Source organism: Scylla paramamosain, chromosome 47, assembly GCF_035594125.1.
Source record: "Scylla paramamosain isolate STU-SP2022 chromosome 47, ASM3559412v1, whole genome shotgun sequence".
NCBI lineage: Eukaryota > Metazoa > Arthropoda > Malacostraca > Decapoda > Portunidae > Scylla > Scylla paramamosain.
Genome location: NC_087197.1, coordinates 5,568,625 through 5,586,218, shown reverse-complemented (window position 1 = coordinate 5,586,218; position 17,594 = coordinate 5,568,625). Strand labels below are relative to the sequence as shown.

Here is a 17,594-nt window from a genome sequence, read left to right as displayed (position 1 = left end):
ATCATTTCTTTATCTAAATAGTTAAACACCACCCTAATGTTTATTAACAAGTTGTATGTAGAGCTGAATATCCCATTTATGTGCCTCTCAGGTAATAGTGTGTCCTGAATCATTACTCCCAAATCTTTTCTTCATTACTTTTCATTATTATTTCTCCTCCCATTTTGTAATTCCATGGTCTTTTTACTTTTTCCTGTTTCTAACACATGGCATTTTCTGACATTAAATTTTAGTTTCCATCTTTGCTCCATGCATGTATCTTGTCAATATCCTTTTGCAACTACTGGCAATCATTTTCACCCTTTATTATTTTCAGTACTTTTATGCATCATCAGTAAACAGGTTTATGTAACTATTTAGATCCTCTGTCATATAATTCACTTATATTTCAAACATAATAGGTGCCCACTTAGGTCCTTGCAGTACTCCACTTGTCACCTCATGTCAACTTGAATTAGTATCTCTGATTATTATTCTCATTTCCCTCCCTTGTAAATTCATCAATCTTAATGTTGTTTCTTTTAGTCCTCCTCCTTTCTCTGACCTCCACATAAGGCTTTTGTGGTGAACTTTATCAAATGTTTTTTTCTGAGATCTAAGTATACCACATCAACCCATCCGCCCTTCTTTTGCACTCCATCTATTACTCTCATATAAAAACTCAGTAGATTTATGACACAGGATCTCCCTTTCCTGAATCCAAATTGCTTTTCTGTAATTATCTTTTCATCTTTTAAATACTGCACCCATCTATCTTTAATTACGATTTCACAGAACTTGCTTACAATACTTGTTAGTGACACTGGTCTATAATTTAATGGTTGCATTTTATTTCCCCCTTTGTATATTGGCACTATGTTAGCTATTTTCCACTCCCTTGGTAGTTTTGCTTCTTTCAACAAGTTGTTGATTATATCCCATATGGTCCCACCATTTGTTCTCTGCATTCTTTTGATATCCATCCATTTATTTGATCTGGTCCTATAGCTTTTCTAACATCCAGCTCTTCCAGCAGTTTCTTGATTTCTTGTCTCTTTACTTGTATCTCCTGTATTCCCTCATTCTGTGATACCACTTTTGGTGCCACAAAATCAGTTTCCATTGTAAACACAGATTGAAAACTCTCATTCATTAGTTCACTCATCTCAGTAGTTTCATAAATTCTTCCTTCTCTTTTTAACTTGTTTATGCCATCCCTATGTTTAATTTTTCCACTGATGTATCTGTAGAAGAGTTTGGGCTCTTCCTTGCATTTTCTTACTATGTCACTTTCAAAATTTATTTCTTCTCTCCTTATTATACGATATTCATTCCTTTTTCTGTATTCTTCCCTAGTGTTTGTTCAGTTTTCTCATTATTTTCCTCCATGCTCTATCCTTTTTCTTTTTTTGCTTCTACACACCTGGCATTATACCACTGATGCTTCCCAATTTTCACTTTATAATTTGGTACAAACTGTTGCACCCCCCTCTCTATACTTGATCAAAAATATCTAATTTTTCTTGCACTACTTTACCTTCAAATAGCTCTTTCCAATTAATTTTCCCACAAAATTTATTGAGCTCTGCAAAGTTTGCCTTAACATAGTTCTATCACCCATTTCTAAACTGAACATTCCTGTGCATCACTGTTTCCTCCTTTAGTACTATTTCTATTGTCACATGATGATTTCTTCCCAATGGACTCAGACAATGTATACTTGGTGGTCTATTTTCTGGGCTTTTCATAAACACTAAGTCCAACTGTGATGGTTCTTCTTCTCTGCATCTTGTATGCTCATTTGCCCATTGTCTCATTGTATTCATCATCATGGTACGCATAAGTTCTTCGTTCCATGACTCAACATTTTCTTTCACTTCCATCTCCTGCCAGTTAATCCCTTTAGTGTTGAAGTTGCCTACTAAGAGTCCTTTGTTATTTTTCCTTATCATTTCCTCTATGCTATTTCTTATTTCTAGTTGCATAGTTTTATATCTATTGGTATCCCATCTATTGGTATGTACGTCACAATAACTTTCTTTTTTTTCACTTCCTTTGATCTTAATCTAACATTCAAAGTTTCTGCCATTCCATCACCATATTCCACTTCCTCAACAACAATATCCTCTTTTACTAATATCACTCCTCCTCCTCCCTTTCCTTTTCTGTCTCTCCTCCATGTCCTATAACTTTCCTTTGCAAAAAATCATCTTTATTTCCTCTTTTAGTTTGGTTTCTGTCAAACATACCTCTGATTTATTGTTCTTTAGGTAGTCTTTAAGTTCCAATAGGCTCAACACCAAACCATCTACATTTGTACACATAATTTTCAAGCTTCTGCTTGGTGATCTTCTGCATCATCTTTGTGCCACCATTTCCTCACTTTCATGTCCACAACTTTCCAAATGAATCTACTCTCTTGTTCCTGTGTTCTCTCCTCATTTTCTGACTGGGCCTCTGCTCTCAATTCTTTCAGTTTACTTCTCTCTTCTTCATTCATGTCTCTTTTTATCCATATTCCGCTCATTCCTTCTACATTTGCCAATTTTCCTGTTCTTTGTAACACGTTCCACTGCTGTTTGTGACATGAATTTTATTTTCACTGATCTTGTTCCATTTTTGTCATACTTTCTTGAATTTGTTCAACCATCTCCTCTCCTTCCCCTGCCACTTCTGCATTAATTTTCTTAGCCTTTTTTGCCTCTTTTTGTGTGTATTTACCTAGTTGTATAATACAGGGTTCGAGCAGGGTTCATTAAATATTTCTTTCAACCTCTCTTTGTATGTTAGATCTTTCAGCTCTGGTACCATCCTTGTAGTTGCCCTCTGAATTCTTTTTAATTTCTTTATGTCTTTCTTCATATGTGGACACCACCACTGCTGCACATTCCAGTCTGGAACGTGACATAGTGGCTATAATTTTTTCATCATAGTCTTATTCATGTAATGGAATGCCACCCTAATATTTGTTAACCTCCTGTACATCAAGCCAAATATCTCATCTATATGCCATTCTGGGGTCAGGGTATCTTGAAAAACCACTCCTAGGGCTTTTTCCTCCTTGCTTATTATTACTTCCTCCCCCATTTTATAGTCCCATGCAGGTCTCCTTTTACTCTTTCCTAATTCCATCATATGGCATTTCTTAGCATTGAATTCCAATTTCCACTTCTTGCTCCACCCATAAATCTTGTCAATATCTCTTTGCAACTCTATACAATCAACATGGCTTTTTATTACTCTTAATAATTTTGCACCATCAGGAAACAGATTGATATAACTAGTCAAACCCTCCTGCATATCACTGATGTATATTTGGAACATAATGGGTGCTAAAACTGACCCTTGTGATACTCCACTTGTTACATTACTCCAACTTGAACAGGTGTCCCTGATCACAGTTCTCATTTTTCTATCTTTTAAGTAGTCTCTCATCCATTTTAGCATTGTCCCTCTCAGTCCTCCTATATGTTCCATCTTCCACAATAGTCTTTTATGTGAACTTTATCAAAAGCTTTTTTTTGATGTCCAAGTACACTGCATCTACCCACCCATCTCTGTTTTATACTTCATCTATTACTCTTTACTTAGTAAATTTGTCACACATGACCTTTCTTTTCTGAAACCAAATTGACTATTTATTATATCTTCATTCTCTTCCAAATATTTCACCCACTTTTCCTTGATCACTATTTCACAGATCTTGCCCACAACACGAATTGGCAACACCAGTCTATAATTTAGTGGCTCCGTCCTCTTTCCTCCTTTGTGTATTGGCACTATATTTGCTCTCTTCCACTCTTTCGATACTCTTCCTTCTATCAGCGAGCTGTTAATCACATCCCACTTGTTCTCTACATTCCTTTAGTATTCAACCTGACACTCCATCAGGCCCCATTGCTTTCCTGACATCCAACTTCTCTAACAATTTGCCAGTTTCATGTTTTTGCACCAAGACTTCCCATAACCCTCCCTGCCTCACCTCCTTGTTTGGTTCTGTAAAACCTGCTTCCACACTGAACACAGACCTGAAAGTCTCATTCATAATTTCACTCATCTCTTCTGCTGTATGATATATCCTTCCTTCCTTTACTACCTAGTCATAGTCTGCTTGTCATATTTCTGCACACCCTAATTGTACTTTTTCAGAAATGTTTCGTATTTCTCTTGCACAGTCTTGCCTTCCATAAGTCCCTTCCAATCTATACTCCCAAAGAATTTTCTTAACTGTAAAATTTGTCTTTGCATGATTTAGTCTCCCATTTTTATGATCCTCCTTACATGGTAGAACCTCCCAATCTTACAGCACCACTTCTAACACCACATGGTCATGGATGGTGTGTGTGTGTGTGTGTGTGTATGTGTGTACACATATAACTGAACGACTCCCCATAAATAACAAATGATGTTCTTTAGATGTATCTCAGTTAATGACCTTCAGATATAGCAAACTTTCAGCATTTAGTGAGCCACCCTTTCCCCGTATATGTTCATTATATCGAGGGTTTAATGTGAACATCATAATATCATGAGAAATGTAAATTAAAGTGAGTGTATCATTAAGTATGAAAACATGAACACATCTATCAAGAAAGAATAAGTCAAGAGTCCTTTGTGCAAATCAAAGTCTGTGCCAAACTGATCTCTCAAATGCAGGTAACCACATGAGGATTAGTGACCTCACCTTAACATTCCAGCCCCACCCTTACTAACCTCCCTCCTCCTGTCCATATGTGTGCGTGTTTATCTAGTTGTATTTACCTAGTTGTGACATGTGGGAGAGGAGCTAAGCTCGTACTGTCCCATCTCCATAACTGTTTTTATCCAATTTTTCCTTAAAGTCATGAATATTTGTAGCACACACTACTTCCCCTTCCAGTCCATTCCATGCCTCTATGCTTCTATGAGAGAAGCTAAACTTCTTGATGTCCCTTCTGCAGGTGGTTACTTTTAATTTTTTTCCATGTCCTCTTGTTTCTCTTTCGTTCATTATAAAGAGACGTTCCCTATCTAGTTCATATTCTTCATTTGACCAGGCATTGGTTTATGGTGATACATACATCACTATGTATTGTCTCTTTTTGCCTTGTGTATTTTCCACTACAATTTTTATTGTGTGTGTGTGTGTGTGTGTGTGTGTGTGTGTGTGTGTGTGTGTGTGTGTGTGTGTGTGTGTGTGTGTGTGTGTGTGTGTGTGTCTGTATGTGGATGGAATGTTACTTAGTAATTCATTCTTTATAATGGAATAGTTAATACTATTTTGAAAGAGCACAATTACACTGTCTGGAGTTACAGAAAGACTTAGGGAGAAATGGAGCAGATGGGGTAATTTCATAATTTATACCAAAACTAACATCATAATATGTGCATAAGGCAAGAATTATGCATCTTTCTTATACATGTAATACTGTATATGCACATTAAGGCAGGAAGGAGGGACAAAGGGTGATGAATACATAGGTCATGTGTACACACATGACCACCAAGCAGGGTAGACAATGTATTTGTGAGGAAAGATGTCCAAAGAGGATGAGTAAAGGAAGTTTTGTTGTGGAGAGAAACTGTATGAATGATGGACAAGTAATAAATGGTATGTTTTCTTGGTGCCTCAACCTAAATTTTGCATTCAAACAATATGAGAGAGAGAGAGAGAGAGAGAGAGAGAGAGAGAGAGAGAGAGAGAGAGAGAGAGAGAGAGAGAGAGAGAGAGAGAGAGAGAGAGAGAGAGAGAGAGAGAGAGAGAGAGAGAGAGAAAAGGGGGGGCAGGAGGGGGGGATAAGTGAAGATTAGCAGTAGATCACCACCTCACCCACACCTTCCTGTTCATCAAAATGAATCCAAATTAAAACCACACCACTTGCTTTCCATCAGCCAATCTCATGTTTTGAAGAACAGAATATGCCTTGCCTCCATCCTCCCACAGGGAGGGCTTCCCTTCGCCAGTTTATGTAAGACAGAGTATAGTTATGAATGAAAACAACACCAGTTGAGGTGATGATTCATATTAGGGTGGTGTATGGATCATTGCCAGTCATTAGTTTTCTGGCTGCTTACAGAATGCCTTGGAGGAATAAGTCATGACAATGGTGATAAAATTACAGCAGGCTAAGGTCACAAATGAACTTTCATTATGCATACAGAGTAGCAAGTGAGGTGCAGATCATGCTGACAACCTATGGGCTCATGACATTATTATGTTCTGCAAATGAAAAATTAATACAAAGTAGATCTCACTGCAACTAAGAAACAAAGTGGCTGTCACAGTAAGATTTCCTATTAAAAAATTTAGATACAAAAAAGCAGAGATTACATAGAGAGAGAAAAGACTTTCAGATATTACCAGCACATGAAATAGAGATGCATACAACTGTATAATAAAAGTTTCTCAGAGGCTCATTCTAGGAAGAGAACCACAAAGGAATGGATGAGTTATAAACTTAGCCTCTGTGTGACATCATGAACATTCAGACAGATTATACTCACAGTGAATTTGTTTATTTTCATCCATTATACTACCCAAGACTAAGTTTTTTTTCAGTTAATTATTCCATTCCACAAATTATTTATGCATTTTTACAAGTATTTTGGTTGTTTTAGCCCCTTTTCAAGATGAAACTTGATGCAATTATTCCTTATACCCATTTCCAGTCATTATCTAACAGTGTTTCAAAATGCAGCACTGAACAGGGCTATCAAAAAGAGGGAGATTGTGAGGTAAAACAAATGTTAAAAACAATGTGCAACAGGTCTCATCATACAAAACAACCAAACAATAAAAAATTTGGAAAGTAAATAAAAGAAAAGAAAGTTTTAAAAATCTAAGGAAAAAGGCAGTTACTTCAGGCAAAAATATTCTAACAAATGTACAAAATCTAACCAGGGGGCTTTGCCGCCTAATGGAAGGACACTAACCCAACCGAACCTAACCAAACTTTCATTGTCCTTGATGCCCAAAAGCCCAAACATAACTGAACCTTAACTACCTTGAGAGAAGGTTCATCCCCCAAAGAACACAAACATAACCAAACCTAACCTAACTAGGAGGGCTCAGACTCTCCTGAAATCCCCAAGGCCACTAATCTAACTGACCATAAATTAATGTAACCTCATTCCACAGGGGAAACTGTCAAGGATACTACCCTAACCAAACCTAACTTAAACCAACCCTTTGGAATTAATCACTAACTGCATACCTTACTGAGGGATATAAATATCAGTCCATCTGATAATTATCATCACTCTCCTCCAGCTGGTGAGGTGTGGTGGGGAATCAGAGCAAGGTGGGGTAAAGTTTAGCAACTAAAGTCATCCATACACCTCACGCCCCACAACTACCCCATTAAAACTGAGCTCTCGTCCCTCACAAGTCTCTCATCAAGTGTGAGAATCCAATCTGATTGGTGATGCTGCCTTATAATACAGGCTTCTCTCAGTTCACTCATTTCACTAATCATACAAGACATTTCAGAAGATTGATTGAAGGCAATACAAAAGGTGGAACTTTGGTGAATAAACATGGCACAAGATAGTGAAGGTAAGCTACACTCACACACAGTAAGGTATTTTCTAAATTATTATTAAAGAAGCATTTTCAGCATTAATTACTACCTATGTGGTCCACACCTTGCTATTGTGAATATCTTTAAAGTGAAAGAAGTGTAACTCAAACTGATTGATGAAAACAAATAAATATTATCCTTAAACGTTATTATTTATATTATTAACATACGCATATTTTGTTTACTTGTTTACTACCTTATCAAATGCAGTTAGTTACTCACATGTGCATTCCACCAACTTTCATCACTCTTGGAAAGTCATTATTTTGATGAAAGCACACAAAATATTTTCCAAGAAAAAATAGGGAGTATAAATTTGTGGTATCGCCATTCTTCCCTGTGGCAGGCTGACTGCTCTCCTCACCCATCCTCCTTCACCTACTGTGCATACCATCACACAGGAAACAGGGAATTAGTAGAGACTAAGGAACCAACAGAATTCATTAATTCATGTCACATTACTGTTTCTGCCAATCATCTTCAAGCATTTCAAAGAACCAGCCTGAGGTTGGAATTCCGCCTCAAGTTTTAATTTTGGTGTGCTACAATTGTGAAGTGCACTTCCTGAATGTGGTTAAACAGTGTTATAATGATGATTTCACCTCATTAGAGGTGTTCCATGAACACTGTCTACTGCCTAGAACAGTGATATGCCATACCTGTGACAGTGCAGTGGGAAGATGTTTCCCTTGTCCCACATTCCATTCTCCCATGTGGTGCAACCTGCCTTGTAACCTGACACCAGCCTCTGGCCGCTCAGCCTGACCACATGGACAGTGAGGTCAAGTCTTTGTCAGCAGCTGTGCTCATCACCTGCCCTGCCAGCCATATGGGCTTCCAGTGGGGACAAGAGCCCCAGCCATGACCTGGGTCACTGGCCATGGGGGCAGGCTTGCCCGTTTCCAGGCAGTCCTTGTCATTCCAGCCTTGCAAGCAGATAGAGTCCTCGTTCAGCCAGCCTAAGGCATGGACATGCAGCTCCGGGTGACACACCTTATCATTATCTTTAATGTACAGTTTTGTTTATATTATATTATATATATATATATATATATATATATATATATATATATATATATATATATATATATATATATATATATATATATATATACCACCAAGTTTCCTTGCATCCCTTGGGCACCACCTACACCACTACAACACAAGTACTAGAAGACATACTAGTACAACAGGGAATGCAGGTATAGGCAATCAAACTACTTTTTTTTTGTAATAAGACCAAGAGTGACAATAAAGTACATTTATAGCAAAAATCAGGTTAGGTTAGGTTAGGTTAGGTTAGGTTGAGTTAGGTTAGATAAGTTAGGTAAAGTTAGATTAGGTACTTGTTTTGAGTCAAGACTATATTTTTCTGATTGATTATGCTGAGTTTTTAATAATTTTGGATAATTGTCTAGGGTCTTTTCCCAGCCTTATTACTGGTTTATTATCTTCCATTCTTTCACACCTTTAGATACACCTAAACTATAATTAGAAGCTGGAGGAGAAGTGCCCCATCTTTAAGGGAGGGTCCAATGGGAGGCTTTGCTTAGGTTAAGAAATGTTAGTTAATGCTAGGTTAATGTCCTAAATGGAGGGAGCAAAGGCTCCCTCCTTCCAGTTAGGTTAGGTTAGTCACTGTAGACTTTTATATAAAACATTAACCTAACCGATGGGGCTTTGGTCCTATGGAGCCCCATTAAAGACACTAATCTAACCTAGCATTACCTAATATAACAAACCACAGGGAGCTTCGCCCCCCCCCCTTCTTTGGACCCCACTTAAGGACAAGGATACTTCTTCCTCACCTTATATTTACAGTTTAAATGTATATGAGAAAGAATGGAAGAGAATATACCAGTAATAAGGCAGGGAAAGGACTCTAGATAATTAACCAGTGTTTGCTTTTCATTGGAAATTGCCAGTTTCCCCTTACTCAAATTCAGGTGAGGGTAAAAACGTTGATTGCACCCAGGCCTGTTTTTTGGAACAAGCTCGATTCTTTTCCGCTGAAAATATGATGCTTTTCAAAAGGAGGTAGTTTTTTGTGCAAACCTTTAAAAAAAGTGTTTTCTTAAATTCAGCATCATAGTAATAAATGAAAAGAAAACACTTATATCTAGGGTTTGCACTGAAAAAATAATATATGTAAAGAAATTACTTATTTCTGGGGTTTGCATTGAAAATACACTATCACTTTTAAAAAAAGACATCAAACATTAAGCAGAAAAAACTGAACTTGTTCCTTGTAGTAAAGAAAGTATAAATCAAAGTGAGGTATCCAGTCATTGACTGGGTGCAACTGCCATGCCTGCCGTGACCACAGCCACACTCCTCCCAGCTCAGCCAGTGCGTGGCATACACCATCCCACCCCATCCCGCCGTCCCTGCCACACTCCATTGTGACAGCCATTTATTGCTTAAAAAAAACACACCTAATCTAACATAACATAACTTAACTTAACCAAATCTAATCTAACCATACCTAACTTAATCTAACCAAACCTAACCACACCTAATCTAACCAAACCACACCTAATCTAACCTAATCTGACCTAACCACACCTAATCTAACCAAACCTAACCTAACACTGAATTTCTGTACAACCTCTTTAAAGGTAAGAGAACAAGAGCCACATGCCATCCTCAACAAAAAAAAGTGCTAGACTGCCCTGCCCCTACCCATCAACCTCTTCAAATTTAAAATTTGCTGCTAATGATTGCTGACTGGCTAATGCAAGAAAAATTATCCATTGAAAAAGAAATTATGCAGAGTCTGCACCCTGTGGCATATAGCACATACACAGGTCCCTTCCCTTCATGAGATACATGTCTCAGGCAACGAGTTAGCCCAGTGTCATGTTAGCTACAGTCAGTGAAGCAATTGAACAAGACAAAATTAAATGTTTGTACATTTCTTTGTTACTTCCATACTAGTTTTATCCTACGGAAAACAGTGGAGAGGTAAAAAAAAAAAAAAATACGATTCACACTCGGGAGTAATCTACACATTAACCCAAGTGAGTAATGGGAAAACTAATGATTTTCCAGAAAAATGAACACCACATTCTTTTTGAAGAATATAGTTTTGACTCAAAAACGAGTACGTTAATAAAACAAATATTTATCTCCAAATCTTCACAGATGGGTTCTAGTGCAGTTTAACACAATACACCCATAGCACTTACTATCACGCTCATGTTGTAGACTACATAATTTTGAGCATTTCTAATGGTTACACCATGTTGCGCAAATAACAAACCCACAAACAAATTTCCAAAACCTATCTCGATTTCCCCACTTTCATCCTTTAGCTCAACCCTGCGCTGGCCCAATCAGTACACCATGTGGGTTAGTATGTTGGTATGCAGGTACTGTGACCACATTACATCACCACAGAAACTAGTCCTGTGGCATGTACTCGTATTTTATTCACCATTGTATTACTGACTGATATTTTTGTTACTCTGGAAGCATATTAATTGTCTTATTAACATGTAACCAAATAAGGCTTTATGTGTAACATAACATTGCACGTAGTGCTACTAATTCAAATGGCCTATGTAGTTTGGAATTAGTCCATGTGTAGTCTTCTGTGAGGGTGGGGAAGGCAGCAGGGGTGCTGCCATGTCAGTTCCGCCTTCATCATGGTGTTAGGCAGGTGTGTAGATTGTGATTTGGGTCTACTCAACTTTTTTCCTGTGCTACAGTGGGAAATTCAGGGATCTTATCTTATTTTGTGAGTACTTCCAAATCATTTCTGTTAGTGTGGTGTGCTGGTGTAATATTAGGTTAGATTAGCATCCATAAGGGGGTTCAGACTGGCTAGTTTAGGTTAGGTAATGTTAGGTTACGTTAGTGACCTTAAGGGGTGATCAAGGGGGGGGGCAAAACCCTCTCTGGTCAGGTTAGATTGGTTAGGTTAGGTTAGGATAGCCTAGAAATTTATCGTTTTCAAAATATGCCGTTTCTCATCCTTAGGCTTCTCAGAAATGTAAAAAATGCTTCATTCTGGCTTTCCCCACCCAAAACCCCGCTTTCCCACAAGGCCCCCAAGCTTGTTGGGGGATAGAAGAGAAAACAAAGATAGGGTGTATTGTACTAAACTGCATTTTTACCTACAGATGTGTTAACAGCATTACGTACATTAGGCTAGGTCAACATTTGGCTCAGCTCGGTGTAGAATCCCGAATTTTCCTCATTGCTTCATAATATAACAAGAGAATTTTTCACCAATATTACCCCACCAAGGAAATTCTTCAGCATCCAACAATTACCAGCATAAAACAGGCAGCAGCTCCTACCTTGTGTTTGTTGGGGTCTGATGGTAGGTTGCTAAAGCGTGACCAGGATGCAGGCCTGGAGGTGCTGGTGGCGGGATCTTGGGCTGTTTTCAGATTTTTGGTCTTGGTTTTCTTTTGGGCTGAAACGATTCTCAGGATCCAATGAACCTTGGCGGGATCCTGTGGGACTATCACAGGTGAAGCATTTCTCCTAGGAGCAAATTAAATTAATATAAACTGGAACAACTCAGGGCCAGTCTTGTTGTTGTTAGTCAGATGGTAGTGCCTCTTCAACGGTATCTTTCTATCGTGCTTCTGTGGTGAAGGGGAAGGAACCTTTCAGTACTACTTAAATATTATTTATTTTTAAACCTCATTTTTAAAATAAATTAGAACAGGTCATATTACTTTTCTTCCTTATCTTTGACTCTTTACCTTGACCTCTGGTAACATCCAGGCATTAAAGATAATCATATGGTAGCGTTAACGATGTCTCTTCGGAGTATTAACTTTGTTGACGTAGTTCGTATTTAACTGGGAGAAAAAGAAAAACAGCTCAACTTGTCTCAGAAAAACTAACTTAATTTATTTAGTTAATGATCCATCATTTCTCACTGTAGCTGATTCAAGATTTAATTCATGGGGACTTAAGGGAACCAGAACAGAGAAACTTAACACCCAAATTTCACCACACACTTCCACCTAAGCTATAGGCATTCCTTCCTGCCTTCTGAAAATCCAATTTAGAATTACTCCCTCCCCCCCCACCGGCCGAAAGTTTGAGGTAGGTGGTCCAGTAACCGTCTCTCCCAGTCTATGCACAGGATACACGATATCATCATCCATTGAGAAATCTTCCCCCTCCTCCCAACATGGCAGATACTTCTGCCTCCTACAAACCCAATTTTGAATATTCCCTCACCAGAGCCAAAAGCTTGAATGAGGTGGCCCAGCGATCGTCTCTCACAACCTATGCGTTCAATACCACAATACAGTATTCCATTTGCAGAAACTCTTCCCCTCCCTTGGAACAGTTCAATGAGGTGGCCAACTGTTCGGGCCCCACTCACAGTGGAGCGCTACCCTGACCGTCATCTTAGGTGTTCTCTTGAACTGGCAACCAGGTCTAAGACACGTACTTCTTCACACTCGACCACTACTGCCTACTGCCTTACCAGGCACTCTTCCCTTGACACTCCCACTTGAAATTACCTACAGAAAGCACTCAACTTATCAATTACATCCTGTAACGAGAGAGAGAAAGAGAGAGAGAGGAGCGGTGAACGTGATATCACAGTACAGATGGCAGAGCGTCTCTCTCTGCCTGCACATTACGTATCTCACTTATTATTTTATTACATTTTCCTGTTACCAAACTATTCTCACTGTTTTCCCTAATATATATATATATATATATATATATATATATATATATATATATATATATATATATATATATATATATATATATATATATTGTTGCGCCCACCTCTCACTCCGGGCGGGCATGTTATCCACACAGGCACAGGTCGAGAAACTAGAGCAGCGGGGCCTCAAATAAGTCACACTCTGAACACCGGGACAAGGCACACACACACACACACACACGAGGCCAGGGCACAAGGGAAAAACATGGACACTATTTCCTAGGTTTATTGACAAATCCTCCGCAAGTACACTGCTTTACAAGTTCACAGGGGCAGCACAAGTCTCCCAGGGCACAACAGGCACTCAACAGGGCATTCAACAGGCAGAGAATCACTTCCAAAGCAGGCAGGAACACGCTGGCTTCCTAAAAGGCCACGCATCTCCCCTTTCTCTCCGTTCCCGCCTCTCCCAGTGCTGCCACCTCCACAATGCTGCCACCTGCACCCATACCCCTGGTGTAACACAACCCCCCCCCTACAAGGCAGACGACCCAGCTGCCCTGACACACACATACACACATGAAAATAAGTGGAAATAAATAAATGAAATACACAAAGAAAATTAATCCTCAGGAACATCACAAAAAGTCTCTCATCCACCCTGGCCTACGCCTCTGCCGCCGAGGTCGTGGTGGTGGTGAAGGCGTGGGCTGCGGCGAGTCAGCAGCTCCACCAAAGGGGGCATCTCTATCCCCAAGTTTAGGGACAAGGTCACCACTGTCACTCGCCGCGCTGCCTGCTCCATGCTCATTCCCATCTCGGGCAGTCCCTGCCACGTCCTCGTCACTGCTGCTGGGGCTTACATCCTCATCTTCCCCGCCATGACCCCAGGAGTAGTGGCCTGAACCGTGGTAATGCCATAGCCGGTCCGCATGGACAACAGACAGTCGCTTCCGTCCCCGGCGAATCTAATCTGATACGTGACATCAGAGAGGACTGCTTCCATCGTGTATGGCCCCTCCCAGGGGCTCTGGAGCTTCAGCAAGAGCCCTCGCTTCCGGCAGGGGTTATACAGCCACACTCAGTCACCCACAGCGTACCTCACGTTCCTCATGCGGCGGTCATACATCTCCTTCATGGCCTGGCACGACACCAGCGCGTCAAGCGTGTCATCAATCCTCGGCAGGGGGTAAGAGTCCTTGGCAGTCACGTCATTCAGCGCCCAGTAGTCCACACAGAAGCACCGTGTGCCATCCTTCTTCTTAACCAGGACTACCGCTGATGACCACGGACTGTCCGACCGCTCAATCACCCCCTGCGCTGCTACCTCGTTGACGGTGTGCTGCATTTCCTCCTGCCTGGCTGGTGCGATACGCCGGGGCGGGCTCCTGATGGGCGCACTGCTTCCCGTGCTGATGCTGTGCTTCACCAACCCTGTGCGGCCCAGGTCCATGTCACCCCTGCTAAAGACGTCTGCGTACTGAGCCAGGGTGTGGCGCTCCTTCTCCATTTGCGCCTCCGTCAGGTTAGTGGCACTCCGATGAGCCAGATCCTCCAGGAAGTCGGGCAGCAGCCTCACAGCAGCCACCTCTGCGCTCCCCGACGTCTCCTCAGGGCGCTCCACTTCCTCACAAGTGCCCAGCTTGGCCCCAGTGGGCACCTTCCGAGCCTCACCAGAGAGGTTAGCTACCAACACCATAACTAACTCCTCCCCTGCTTGAACGAGGCTCAGCCCAACTGCCACGCCGTCAGCCAGTCGCAGGTTTTCTGTGGGCTCCACCATGCCTTCCGATCCACGCATCGCTCTGGACAGTCGACACCGGACTCTGGCCTCCATCCTAGGGGCAAGGTGCACTCTCTCAGCCACAACTACCTCCGCACAGCTGACCTCCGGAAGCAAGGGCACTTCTTGGCCACGCACCCTCACCAGCTTCCATCCAAGGTCAACACAAGCCTTGCTTTGCATCAGGTAGTCGAGTTCCAGCAGACATGGTTCGTCCAAGTCGGCGACGTACACCGGCAGCCGCTCCACAGCGCTGCCCACGCCGATACGAACATCCACTGGACCCTTGAGCTGCACACAGTGCCCCGTCACGCCACACCCTCTGTGGCGTGTCTGGGACTCGAGTGGCGGCCAGCATGTCAGGCCAGACCAAAGTCTTCTCAGCCCCGGTGTCCACTGTCAGACGGCATGGGTTGCCGTCTACTGAGCCCTCCACCTGCATCACGCTGGTTGTCCAGCGGCAGCTTACACAAGGCGGGGCCCGGGGACTGAGGACGGCTGGGGTTCAGCCTCATTCTCCAGCCTGTCCGAGTTTCCCGCCTGCATCATTTCCTTTGGCTTAGGGCAGGCACTGGAGTGGTGGCCAGACTTGCTGCAGTCCTTGCAGCAAGGCTGAACGGCATCAGAATGCAGCCAGTCGAGAGAACGCGTCCTTCGTTCCCTCGGGCACCGACTACGTCTGTGACCCTTCTTGCCACAGCCCCAACATGAGCTACGAAAACCGTCTCGGCTTTTTTTTTTTTTTTTTTTGTATGAAGGACACTGGCCAAGGACAACAAAAATCTAATAAAAAAATGCCCACTAAAATGCCAGTCCCATAAAAGGGTCAAAGCAGTGGTCAAAAATTGATGAATAAGTGTCTTGAAACCTCCCTCTTGAAGGAATTCAAGTCATAGAAAGGTGGAAATACAGAAGCAGGCAGGGAGTTCCATAGTTTACCAGAGAAAGGGATGAATGATTGAGAATACTGGTTAACTCTTGTGTTAGAGAGGTGGACAGAATAGGGGTGAGAGAAAGAAGAAAGTCTTGTGCAGCGAGGCCACGGAAGGAGGGGAGGCATGCAGTTAGCAAGATCAGAAGAGCAATTAGCATGATAATAGCGGTAGAAGACAACTAGATATGCAACATTGCGGCGGTAAGAGAGAGGCTGAAGACAGTCAGTTAGAGGAGAGGAGATGATGAGACGAAAAGCTTTTGATTCCACCCTGTCTAGAAGAGCAGTATGAGTGGAACCTCCCCAGACATGTGAAGCATACTCCATACATGGACGGATAAGGCCCTTGTACAGAGTTAGCAGTGTGGGGGGGCGGATGAGAAAAACTGGCGGAGACATCTCGGAACACCTAACTTCATAGAAGCTGTTTTAGCTAGAGATGAGATGTGAAGTTTCCAGTTCAGATTATAAGTAAAGGACAGACCGAGGATGTTCAGTGTAGAAGAGGGGGACAGTTGAGTGTCATTGAAGAGGGGATAGTTGTCTGGAAGGTTGTGTCGAGTTGATAGATGGAGGAATTGAGTTTTTGAGGCATTGAACAATACCAAGTTTGCTCTGCCCCAATCAGAAATTTCAGAAAGATCAGAAGTCAAGCGTTCTGTGGCTTCCCTGCGTGATATGTTTACCTCCTGAAGGGTTGCACGTCTATGAAAAGACGTGGAAAAGTGCAGGGTGGTATCATCAGCGAAGGAGTGGATAGGACAAGAAGTTTGGTTTAAAAGATCATTAATGAATAATAAGAAGAGAGTGGGTGACAGGACAGAACCCTGAGGAACACCACTGTTAATAGATTTAGGAGAAGAACAGTGACCGTCTACCACAGCAGCAATAGAACGGTCAGAAAGGAAACTTGAGATGAAGTTACAGAGAGAAGGATAGAAACCGTAAGAGGGTAGTTTGGAGATCAAAGCTTTGTGCCAGACTCTATCAAAGGCTTTTGATATATCCAAGGCAACAGCAAAAGTTTCACCAAAATCTCTAAAAGAGGATGACCAAGACTCAGTAAGGAAAGCCAGAAGATCACCAGTAGAGCGGCCTTGACGGAACCCATACTGGCGATCAGATAGAAGATTGTGAAGTGATAGATGTTTAAGAATCTAGTCAGAGGAGTTAGGTGAGAGGTATACAGCACAGATAAATTTAGTGTGAGTGACTCTGTAGTCGTAGCCAGATGGTGGAAAACTCGGAAAATTCAAGAGCGTGGGCACGAGAGCAGGTTAAGTCATTGCGTACATAAACGCAGCATCCAGCTTTGGATCGAAAATGAGGATAGAGAAAGTAGGAGGGAACAGAAAAGGAGCTACTGTCGGTTGCCTCAGACACCTGAGTTTCAGTGAGGAAAAGAAGATGAGGTTTAGAAGAGGAGAGGTGATGTTCTACAGATTGAAAATTAGATCTTAGACCGTGAATGATAATAATAATAATAATAATAATAATAATAATAATAATAATATCAGGTTTATTTATCAAGAGGCAGCAGACAATACAGTGATAGTCGTTGAAGGGGTCTTGATTTACATGGTATACATATTTACATATATATATATGGTATATATATTTACATGGCAGCAGCTTCACCGCTTTTACAGTGTGGACATGATTGAACTGCATACGATATACTTTTTTTTT

At 41.4% G+C, this 17,594-nt stretch overlaps 1 protein-coding gene across 2 annotated transcripts in view; it reads right to left on the bottom strand.

Moving 5' to 3' along the window:
• The window catches only part of LOC135094948 (magnesium-dependent phosphatase 1-like), a 91,682-nt gene extending 79,546 nt beyond the window's left edge, over positions 1–12,136 (bottom strand). For both annotated transcript variants that reach the window (XM_063995479.1, XM_063995478.1), the window contains exon 1: positions 11,843–12,136. The gene's annotated coding sequence lies outside the window, so the exon portion shown is untranslated. The remainder of the gene's footprint in view (positions 1–11,842) is intronic.
• Between the last annotated feature and the right edge of the window lie 5,458 nt (positions 12,137–17,594).